Source organism: Piliocolobus tephrosceles, chromosome 5 (assembly GCF_002776525.5).
Source record: "Piliocolobus tephrosceles isolate RC106 chromosome 5, ASM277652v3, whole genome shotgun sequence".
Lineage (NCBI taxonomy): Eukaryota > Metazoa > Chordata > Mammalia > Primates > Cercopithecidae > Piliocolobus > Piliocolobus tephrosceles.
In genome coordinates this window covers 118,887,578-118,897,179 of record NC_045438.1, presented here as the reverse complement: position 1 = coordinate 118,897,179, position 9,602 = coordinate 118,887,578, and the positions used below count along the sequence as shown (strand labels likewise).

At 33.7% G+C, this 9,602-nt stretch overlaps 1 long non-coding RNA gene across 1 annotated transcript; it reads left to right on the top strand.

Moving 5' to 3' along the window:
* The first annotated feature begins 3,705 nt into the window (after nucleotides 1-3,705).
* Nucleotides 3,706-9,203, top strand: LOC111542882. The gene is made up of 2 exons (XR_002731689.1): nucleotides 3,706-3,962; nucleotides 8,635-9,203. It is a non-coding gene; the product is annotated as an uncharacterized LOC111542882 (long non-coding RNA).
* Nucleotides 9,204-9,602: the final 399 nt, after the last annotated feature.

Sequence of the window (9,602 nt, the reverse complement as noted above, 5' to 3'; positions counted from 1 at the left end):
CAAGGCCTCAACTGTCTTCAATTCTATGAAGGCTAAGAGAGGTGAGAGAGTTGCAGAAGAAAAGCCTGAAGCTAGCAGAGGTTGGTTCATGAGGTTTCAGAAAAGGAGCCCTCTTCATTAAAAGTACAAGGTGAAGCAGCAAGTGCTGAGACAGAAGCTGCCGAAAGTTATCCAGAACATCTAGCTAAGATCATTGATGAAGGTAGCTGCACAAAGAATAGGTTTTCAATGTGTAAGAAGCAGCCTTATATCAGAAGATACCATCTAGGATTTTCATAGCTGGAGACAAGAAATCAATGCCTGGTTTCAGTGCTTCATTGGACATGTTAACTCTCCTGTTAAGAGCTAATGCAGCTGGTGACTTTAAGCTGAAGCCAATGCCCAGTTACAATTCTGAAAATCCTAGAGTCCTTAAGAATTATAATAAATCTACTCTGCCTGTACCCTATAAATAAAACAACAAGACCTAGATGACAGCACATCTGTTTGCAGTATGGTTTGCTGAATATTTTAAGCCCACTGTTGAGACTGACTATTCAGAAAAAAAAGCTTCCTTTCAAAATATTGCTGCTCATTGAAAAGTACCTGGTCACCCAAGAGCACTGATGGAGAGATACAAGGAGGTTAATATTGTTTTCATGACTACTGACACAATATCTATTCTGTAGCCCATAGATCAAAGAGGAATTTTGACTTTCAAGCTTTATTATTTAATAAATACACTTCATAAAGCTACAGCTGCCATACTGCCATAAATAGTGATTTCTCTAGTGGATTGGGGCAAGTAAACTGAAAACCTTCTGGGAAGGATTCAGAAGGTCTATATGCCATTAAGAACATTCATAATTCATGGGAAAAGATCAAAATATCAACATTAAGAGGAATTTGGAAGAAGTTGCTTTCAACCCTCATGGATGACTTTGAAGGATTCAAGACTTCACTGGAGGAAGTAATTGCAAATGCAGTGGAAATAGCAAGAGAACTAGAATTAAAAGCAAAGCATTCTAATTCTCCTCTTAATAAAAGTGAAGATTTGACTGAATTGCTGGAATCTCAGGATAAAATGAACAATTGAGCAGTTGCTTCCTATGGACGGGCAATGCAAGTGGTTTCTTGAGATGGAATTTACTTTTGGTGAAGAGACTGTGAACACTCCTGAAATAAGAAGAAATGATTTAAAATATTTCACAAACTCAGCAGATAAAGCAGTAGCAGGGTTCAAGAGTATGGACTCCAGTTTTGAAAGAAATTCTACTGTGGATGAAATGCTATGAAACAGCATCACATGCTACAGAGAAATGTTTCATGAAAAAAAGAGTTACTCCACATGGTAAACTTCATTGCTGTCTTTTTTAAAGAAATTGCCACAGCCACCATAACCTTTATCAACTACCACCCTAATCAGTCAGTAGTCATTAACATCAAGATGAGACCCTCTACCCATAAAAAGATAACTCACTGAAGGCTTCGATGATTGATAGCATATTTTAGCGATAGAATATTTTTAAATTAAGGTATATACACTATTTTTTAGGCATAATGCTATGCACACTTAATAGACTGAATACCATATAGTGTAAATATAACTTTTACATGCATTGGAGACAAAAAAAAATTGTGTGACTCACCTTATTACAATATTGCTTCATTCCAATATTGCTTTATTGCAGTGGTCTAGAACTCAACTCACAGTATTTCCAAGGTATGCCTGTATTTGATTTATTGCATAACAAATTTGTCAGTTCCTGGTCTAAAATATCACAATCTACTGCTGGAGTTCCTTGTGGTAATGCTTGAATTTTTAAAAAATATATGAAAAAATAATATAAGGCTTTAAAGACAAATAAAAACTAAACTAAAAGGCATAATAAAAAGTCTACTTATTTCAGTAAATTAGATAGTATCTGTTTTTGTTCATTTTCTATAATATAACTGGAAATTATATTTGACAGTAATTCAAGTAAGTAGTACTACTAGATACATTCCTTTTTTCTAGCAGATATCTATCCTAACAATAAATCATTATTATTATTATTACTACTATTATTTTTTGAGATGGAGTCTTACTCTGTTGCCCAGGCTGGAGTGCAGTGGTGCGATCTCGGCTCACTGCAAGCTCCACCTCCCAGGTTCACACCATTCTCCTGCCTCAGCCTCCCGAGTAGCTGGGACTACAGGTGCCCGCCACCACGCCTGGCTAATTTTTGGTATTTTTAGTACAGACAGGGTTTCACCGTGTTAGCCAGGATGGTCTTGATCTCCTGACCTCATGATCCGCCCGCCTCGGCCTCCCAAAGTGCTGGTATTACAGGCATGAGCCACTGTGCCCAGCTACAATAAATTATTTTAATATGTCCCTACTGGTATAAGGGTATACCGCTTATGTATGTATACCACTGTATGTTATGACATACTATCTAATGATAATACTGCTAATAATAGTTATATCATTGTTAACCAGTTGTCACTCTTAGTTTGACAAGGATTGTTCTGTCAGGGACAGATGGACAATATTACTCAGCTAACCAATTGCTCTTTCTTTTTGTACTGTGTCTAAGACATGTAGCATCCTGTGGAGGACTGGGTATTTCTAGTACAGCCAGATACAATTTAACTGCCTTCTAGTAATCTGAGCACTGCGTTTCACTAAAAAAAATTTCTAAAAATGAGCCACCTGTAGAATTTATAAAGGATGTTCCTTTAAAAATGAATATACTTTAAACTGCTCACATAAATAACTTCTAACACATATATCAGAATTAGCAAGTTAAGATTATCCCTGTAATAGTCCATTTTTGATAAAATCACATGTGAAATAAAAAAGGGGAAAAAAAAAAAAAAAACGCTCCTTGCTGAGTTCCTGCAAAAGATACTGTTTAACTTGTCAGATTGATTTTTTTAACCAAAATTCAAAATAATGGAATAAAAATTAAAAAGCTTAAAAATCAAAGTTAGTTAATGCATACCTTCAAATTTGCAACTGATTTACATATAAGTAAAAAAATCTGCAAAGTTTAATTGATTTTCCACCTTGTATACTGAGAAGTAGTATTTTGTACCTCTTGAATAATTCACAAGTTTGAATCCTAAGGCATACGTGTGTGTATGTGTGTGTGTGTGTGTGTGTATGTGTATATATATACTGTATTTATGCCTAATTATTCTGGCAGCAAAAGTCAAAAGGACAAAGTGCCCACAAGTTACAATGGGTTGGACAATTTGGATGGAATGTGGATCTAAATTACTGTGCTACGTTACCTTGTTGAAATCTTATTGCTAAAATTTTGCACTGCTAGGCAGTAAACCAGAAGAAAAAAAAATAGAAATTGAGAAAGTGTTAATTTTTAAGCAAGTTTGACAAAGATTGAGTTTCATATGACAAATATTGTCAGCAAGACAGGATTCTGTCAGTGGAAGAAGTTTAAACATTAACAATTTCTGTCAGGCTGTTGACACAATCATGGCAGACATTTCCCAAGATGCCGAGATGACTGCTGGCATTTGTCAACAATCCTGTCATAGTGACAGCAATAAGACCATGTCTGGAAATGTGACACTTTTGGCTTTGTGCTCCCCTGAGCAATAGCCCAGGTGTTCAGAGAAAGTGTGGGAAACCCATATTTCTGCATTGTCATTCGAACACAGAAAACACAGGAGGAAAATGAGCTGTCACTCCAATTCCCATGATGCCTTGCTGCTTAGCATAACTCTACAGTGCGGCCCTGGGTCCACTGGTCCATATTCTGACAGATAATTAAGAAAGCAGCAGCTTTTTCTAGACGGCTCTTCCTCATGATTTGCATTTTAGCCAGAGGCGACCAGTTATAAAAAAAACATGATGGAAAGATGGTAAGAAGCCAATTAGATGGATGGATGGCTGACTGACAGCTCTCTGGTATTACGACTCCAGATTTCAGACTACATAGCCTGGCAGTTTTCTACAAGAACCAACTTTTTTGCAGGTTGGTAAAGCTGTTAAATGTGGGACTATATATAGCGCTATATAATTTTTGCAAAGTTGTACATTTTCCTTAAATAAGCATGTATTCTTTTCAATCAGGGTTTGCATTAAACAAGTTTCAACAATTTAATCACAACTTGCATCACTAAATTTAGCAATATTAAAATTCTAGACAACTTGTAGGCACATTAGCTGTGCCAGTAGAGAAGTGATTAAAAAACTGAGAACTACTTTGAGCCAGCAGAGATAAAGTGAGCTAATAATTACAATGTCTGTGCAAATATGCTTTGGAACTTTGAATTGTACATTGTTTGCTTTCAAGCAAATAAAAACATAGACCCTAAATTTCCTCTCCATATTTAGATCTTGCATACATATATTTGGTTATTATTCCTGTTCAGGGTATAATATATGCTTGTGTGTCTGTTATTTTAGCTAATTTTGAAATTTTAAAACAATAAACTGTTAGTGTCAAGCTTCCAGTTTGGCCATGATATTCTATAGCTTCTAGCCAATAGGAGTCAACTCTTCACAATATTTTACAATTTAGAAGCTTCACCAATGTTTCCTGTGTGCTTCATGCCGTGTGTGTGTGTTGTGTGATATATATATATCACTACATATATATTTATATATATATATCAGACACACACACACACACACGTTGTTAAAAGCAAACAATTTGCTATTAGTTTGGCATGCCTTCATTTGCAGTTTGAAATAAGAGATTTTTCTTTCAAATTGTAAAGATATCTCAGATTTGATTTTGATCTTGAAATATGAAAGGTAGGCAATTGTTTCACTACACATTGAAGTTCCAGCAAGGAATATTAATCCAAAGCAGAAACGTGAGCGTATTTTCTTACTATGGGTAATGAATCTTCTACAAACTGAGGATAATCATTAAACCAATAGTGAGTCTTAATGTTTTTAGTTGCTTAAAACTAAACAATATACATTTCAAAGTTATTTGTACATCACTCAAACTACACTGATACCAAAATCCACAACACACGTAAAGCGTGAGTGATAGCCATTTCTTTTTGTTTTCGTTTTAAACTGTACTAATATTTGTCATTTTGCTCTGTTGAAATTAGATATACTCAGTATACTAATAACAATTCTAAAAAAATGTTCTAACTGTACCTACTTAAAAAGTTTAAACAATTACTTCTTTAAACAAGTTCAAAGGAGTAATTTTTCTCCCATAGACATAATATAATACAAGTAGAAATAGAAATCATCCTGAAGATTTTTAAAATAATTTTTAAGGAAATTTGTTTTTTTCAATACCCTAAGCTCTTATACAATTAAAATACTTTAACTATTAATATTTTACTTCCCTCCTCATTTTTCATTTTAAGGGGAGAACTGCTGAATATAAAGTGCCCCAGTAAATAAATTATTTAAATAAAGAAAGTTAAAAAGCTTTGAAACATTTGCCTCTATGGTTGGATATTTATGCTTGAAGTCTAGCTGTTTTTTTTTTTTTTTAATTTCCTGTCTTCTGCTTTCATCAACTCCTCATACTTTGTGTTGAAATTTATTTCACTGTTGGATTATCTTATTTATTGCACAATGGCAATATATTATATTTTCACAAGGTCTTGGGGAAGTTATGGGGTTTTTAAAATTAGAATTGAAATTTGAGGAACTATGTATTGTATACAGATTTTAAAATACCAACTTCTCTGCAAATTTTCTTTTGTTTCAAACTATGCATTAAGAGACAATTTTTAAGGGACAATCTGAAGAGCAATATTTATTAAATTGAAATGAGTTCTGAAAATACTCATTTTGAAAATATCACTATATCACTGTAGGTTAAAGAGACATGTTTCTAAATAAAAAACAAAGTGTGTCATCATCAAAACAAAACTACATCTCACCACAAAACTCATCAGGTTGTGCCTGGAAAATGTAGTAAAATTCATTGGAGCCTATTGCTACCATCATTTTCATATTAAACTTTGCAAGTTTCTTACAAATTGTTTTTCTTCAGTATATCTATATTTCTAATGGAATATTTGGTTAAAGATTTCCTTTCCTAGTTTCAAAACAGAATTATTTTTGAGATACATTATGAAAATGGCTAATATTCTCTTCAGTGCATTTTATACTGCAAAAAATCAAATTATTCATTCAATATTTATAGGTACTTTCCATAAGTAAAATAACAATTGACCTCAAACATCTTTTAATATCTGTTAAACCATGTCATCAAGAATAATATTGTTTAAGGAACATTTAAAACTCATGTCATTAAGGAATAATGTTGTTTATGTTGAATTGCTCTTTAGCACCTCATACACTTTTCTAACTTTGTAAACACCCCAATGACCCTGCAAACCACCAGTCATAACACACTGGTGAAATATTTGCCTCCTTTACTTATTGGATATAGAGCAGTTTCCAGGAGCCAAGGGATTACATAAAATCTGCTCACTTTCGCTGATTTGGAATGAAGTCTGGCAGTTCATTTACATGTTATTTTAAGAGAGAGAAAAAAAAAGAGAGCAGAGAGTATTCAAGGGACAGAGATACTGATAGAAAAAGAAATCAGCAACAACTCTTTGTTATACTATGTTCATAAATTGTGCAGAATTTCATTTAAATGAATGGTTTGAATTATGTAAGAAATTCAACCAATAACAAGGCATAGATACAGAAACCACAAGCTTCCTAGAGACTGGAAATGTGTGTTGATCCCAATAGTCAAACAAATCTTTCTCTCTTCCTCCCTACCCTCTGAGAGTGACTCTTAAATTTCATTTTAAGCACATTGCTGCCTGTCTTGTGTAACAGTTATCTGTAAGTTTTTTAAAGGCAGGGGCTGAAGCTGACTTGTCTTTTTATTGCTGCACCAACAATATCAACTTAGAGTAGAGTCTCAAAAGTGATTGAATTTAATGTAGACTTGTAGAGTCTCAAAAGTGATTGAATTTAATGTACACTTTCACCTGGCTTTGCAGCCATTAGTTCTCGTACCTGAGGCAGGTTAACAACCCAATTGACTAGTTAGTTCTGTGGGCCCAAGTTGCGACTAAGTCAGTGAGTTTTGCTGTATTTCTCAAGCACAAGCTGAGCAAAGTTGAAGCACATGCCTTAGTTGCAAGAGTGGATGAGCAATGATGCTCAAGACTGAATGAGCAATCCATATTCTAGTCGTCATCATCACATCATTCGATCATTGTAATCTATCATCTGTCTAAGGCTGACCATTGTTAAGCATCTATACTACAGAGAATAGTTCTTATACTTATGACTTGTTAACTAATTAATTGGTTAGTTTCAAGGCAATAGTGACTCCCATAAGGAAAACTATCCTGTGTCTGTAGATAAACATGGTAGAATATTGGTGGTTTCTTACCATATAACACAATTTTATTGAGTTGATCATTCAAACATCCTTGAGAAGTAAACATTTTAATCCTCATTTTGCATATTTGATATCCAAGGAGTTAAGTGACTTTCTCTAGGTTTAATATCTAGTGTGTGGCAAAATAAAATTTGAACTAAAATCTTTCTGATTTTCAAATTTCTCCTCTTTACATTGTGCCTGACTTTCTTAAAAAATAATTAATATCATAATTGTCAGCATAAAAATAGGTTTCAATTTTATTGTAGGTATTTCTGGAGAAAAAAAACTTATGAATAAGAAATTAGTAGTGTTGTGTACCTTTGTACATGAGTAGCGACTTTATTTATTTTAATTATGTTATTCTCATGTTCTCAATACAAAACAAAAATTTTCTTATCATCTGCAGAGTTTTGACTTGCTAAATAGGTAAAAATACTTGGACACTAATCTTGTTTATAAATTTAATTTAGGGAGGTAGAAGAATAAATGTAAGAGAATAAAATCATAAAGTCTTTACCTTTTTGGATCTCAGAATCTGTTAGAAAAAACACAAATAATTCTAATACAATACTTGATACACACATTATAATGTCTTTGTGCTCAGTCTTGTTAAGTGATAACACTGACTAGGATAGGAAAGAGAACACTTAAGGTAAGAAGAACAGCCTGAGCCTGAAATATGAGTGACAGTGTCAAATTATCACAAGCATCTAGAGCATAGGGTGAATGCTATGAGGGAGCTTTGTGGAGAGATGACGACGTTGAGAAATAATCCTGGAAAATCAGGCTGGGACAAAATAAAGGAGTCACTTTCTTACCAGACTAAGAAGCTTACACTTTCTTCTAATGGGAATTCATCTCCGAGTCTCACTAGGATGTGATCAGATTTGTGAAATGGAATAATAACTTTAAAAGCAAAATGGAGCAGGGATGGAAAGTAAAAAGTTTGGTGACAGAGAGACCAGTGTGGGGACTGCTTCAGTGGCAGGAATGATGAGTAACTGAGCTAAGACTGTGACAGTGAATTATAGAGATGAAGGTTTTATTACGGCCAGCTCTGGTTGGTAGCATATCAAAAACACCTCAATTCTTTGCAATTTCCTCTAGTTTTCTAACACTGATAGCAGCTTTACTTTCATTAGATTTAGGCCATAAATCTGCTGGTAATTGCCCGATTTGATTGTTAAGCATAGTTCTCTGTCACCAGTGAAGAACTGGATCAAAAGTAGAAAACAGTGAAGTATTTTCTTCTTCTAGGGAAACAGTTCATTATACTAATATTACTTTTTTTCCATTTTTATTTTTTCAACAGAAGGTCATACATATGCTATTTGAGAGTTCACAGCTAGCCCCTCACTACTCAAATTGTGGGTGTTATTGCCAGACTGCGGAGATGCACAAGAATTGACTTGAGAAGCAAGGAGATTATTCATGCTCCTGCACACTCTGTTATCTCTGGGAGCTCTTAATCAATGCAGGGTGAGAGCCAGTTAGCACGACTGAGGTTAGGGTAAACGGGCTGTTCAGGGAAAGATAAATTAAAATGTGATTATTATTCAAATTGGAATATAGCGAACATAATCCAAGAAGGAGAGAAGGAGAATAATAGAAATAAATAAAAATGTACCTACTGAATCACTTGCTGTATTGAATCTAGTCCTTGAAATTCCAAAGACATTATAATATGCTTTGACTAAAGGGAACGATTTGGGAGATTTATACTCTATCTTTATTGGCTCCTGAGATATGCTGAAATATAAATTCTCACATGCTGGAAATGTCTACTAAATATACCTTGATATATAAATTAAATTTTCCTATAGAAAATTATACTGTACTCAAAAAATCTACATACAAATAAAAAATAAATTCTAAATAACAGTTGATGGTTTGGTGATTATGAAGAAAATAGATGGTGGGCCAAAATTCTAGTCATAAACACTAGAATTTAGGTTACAACTTTGGAGCTCATTAGGGTTTTAATAATGTAATTTACCTAAAAGATTTTGAAAATACTTTCTTAATATTTAAAAGCATGGTCTCCTTATTTAATAATAATTTATTCTACAGCTAATTTGAAAAAGTATTAGTCATAAATGTGTTTGCTTTGGCTTGTTCTTGAAGATGTTGCTGCTAATGTAAAAGATTAGTGATTTAAATTTATGTATGTCTTAGCTGTATGGACCATTTTACTTTATTTTTTCTTAGGTTGTGCCTATAAACTTATATATCTTGGTGAACTTCCTTTTTTTTCTAAAAAAAGTTACCTACCACGTGTTT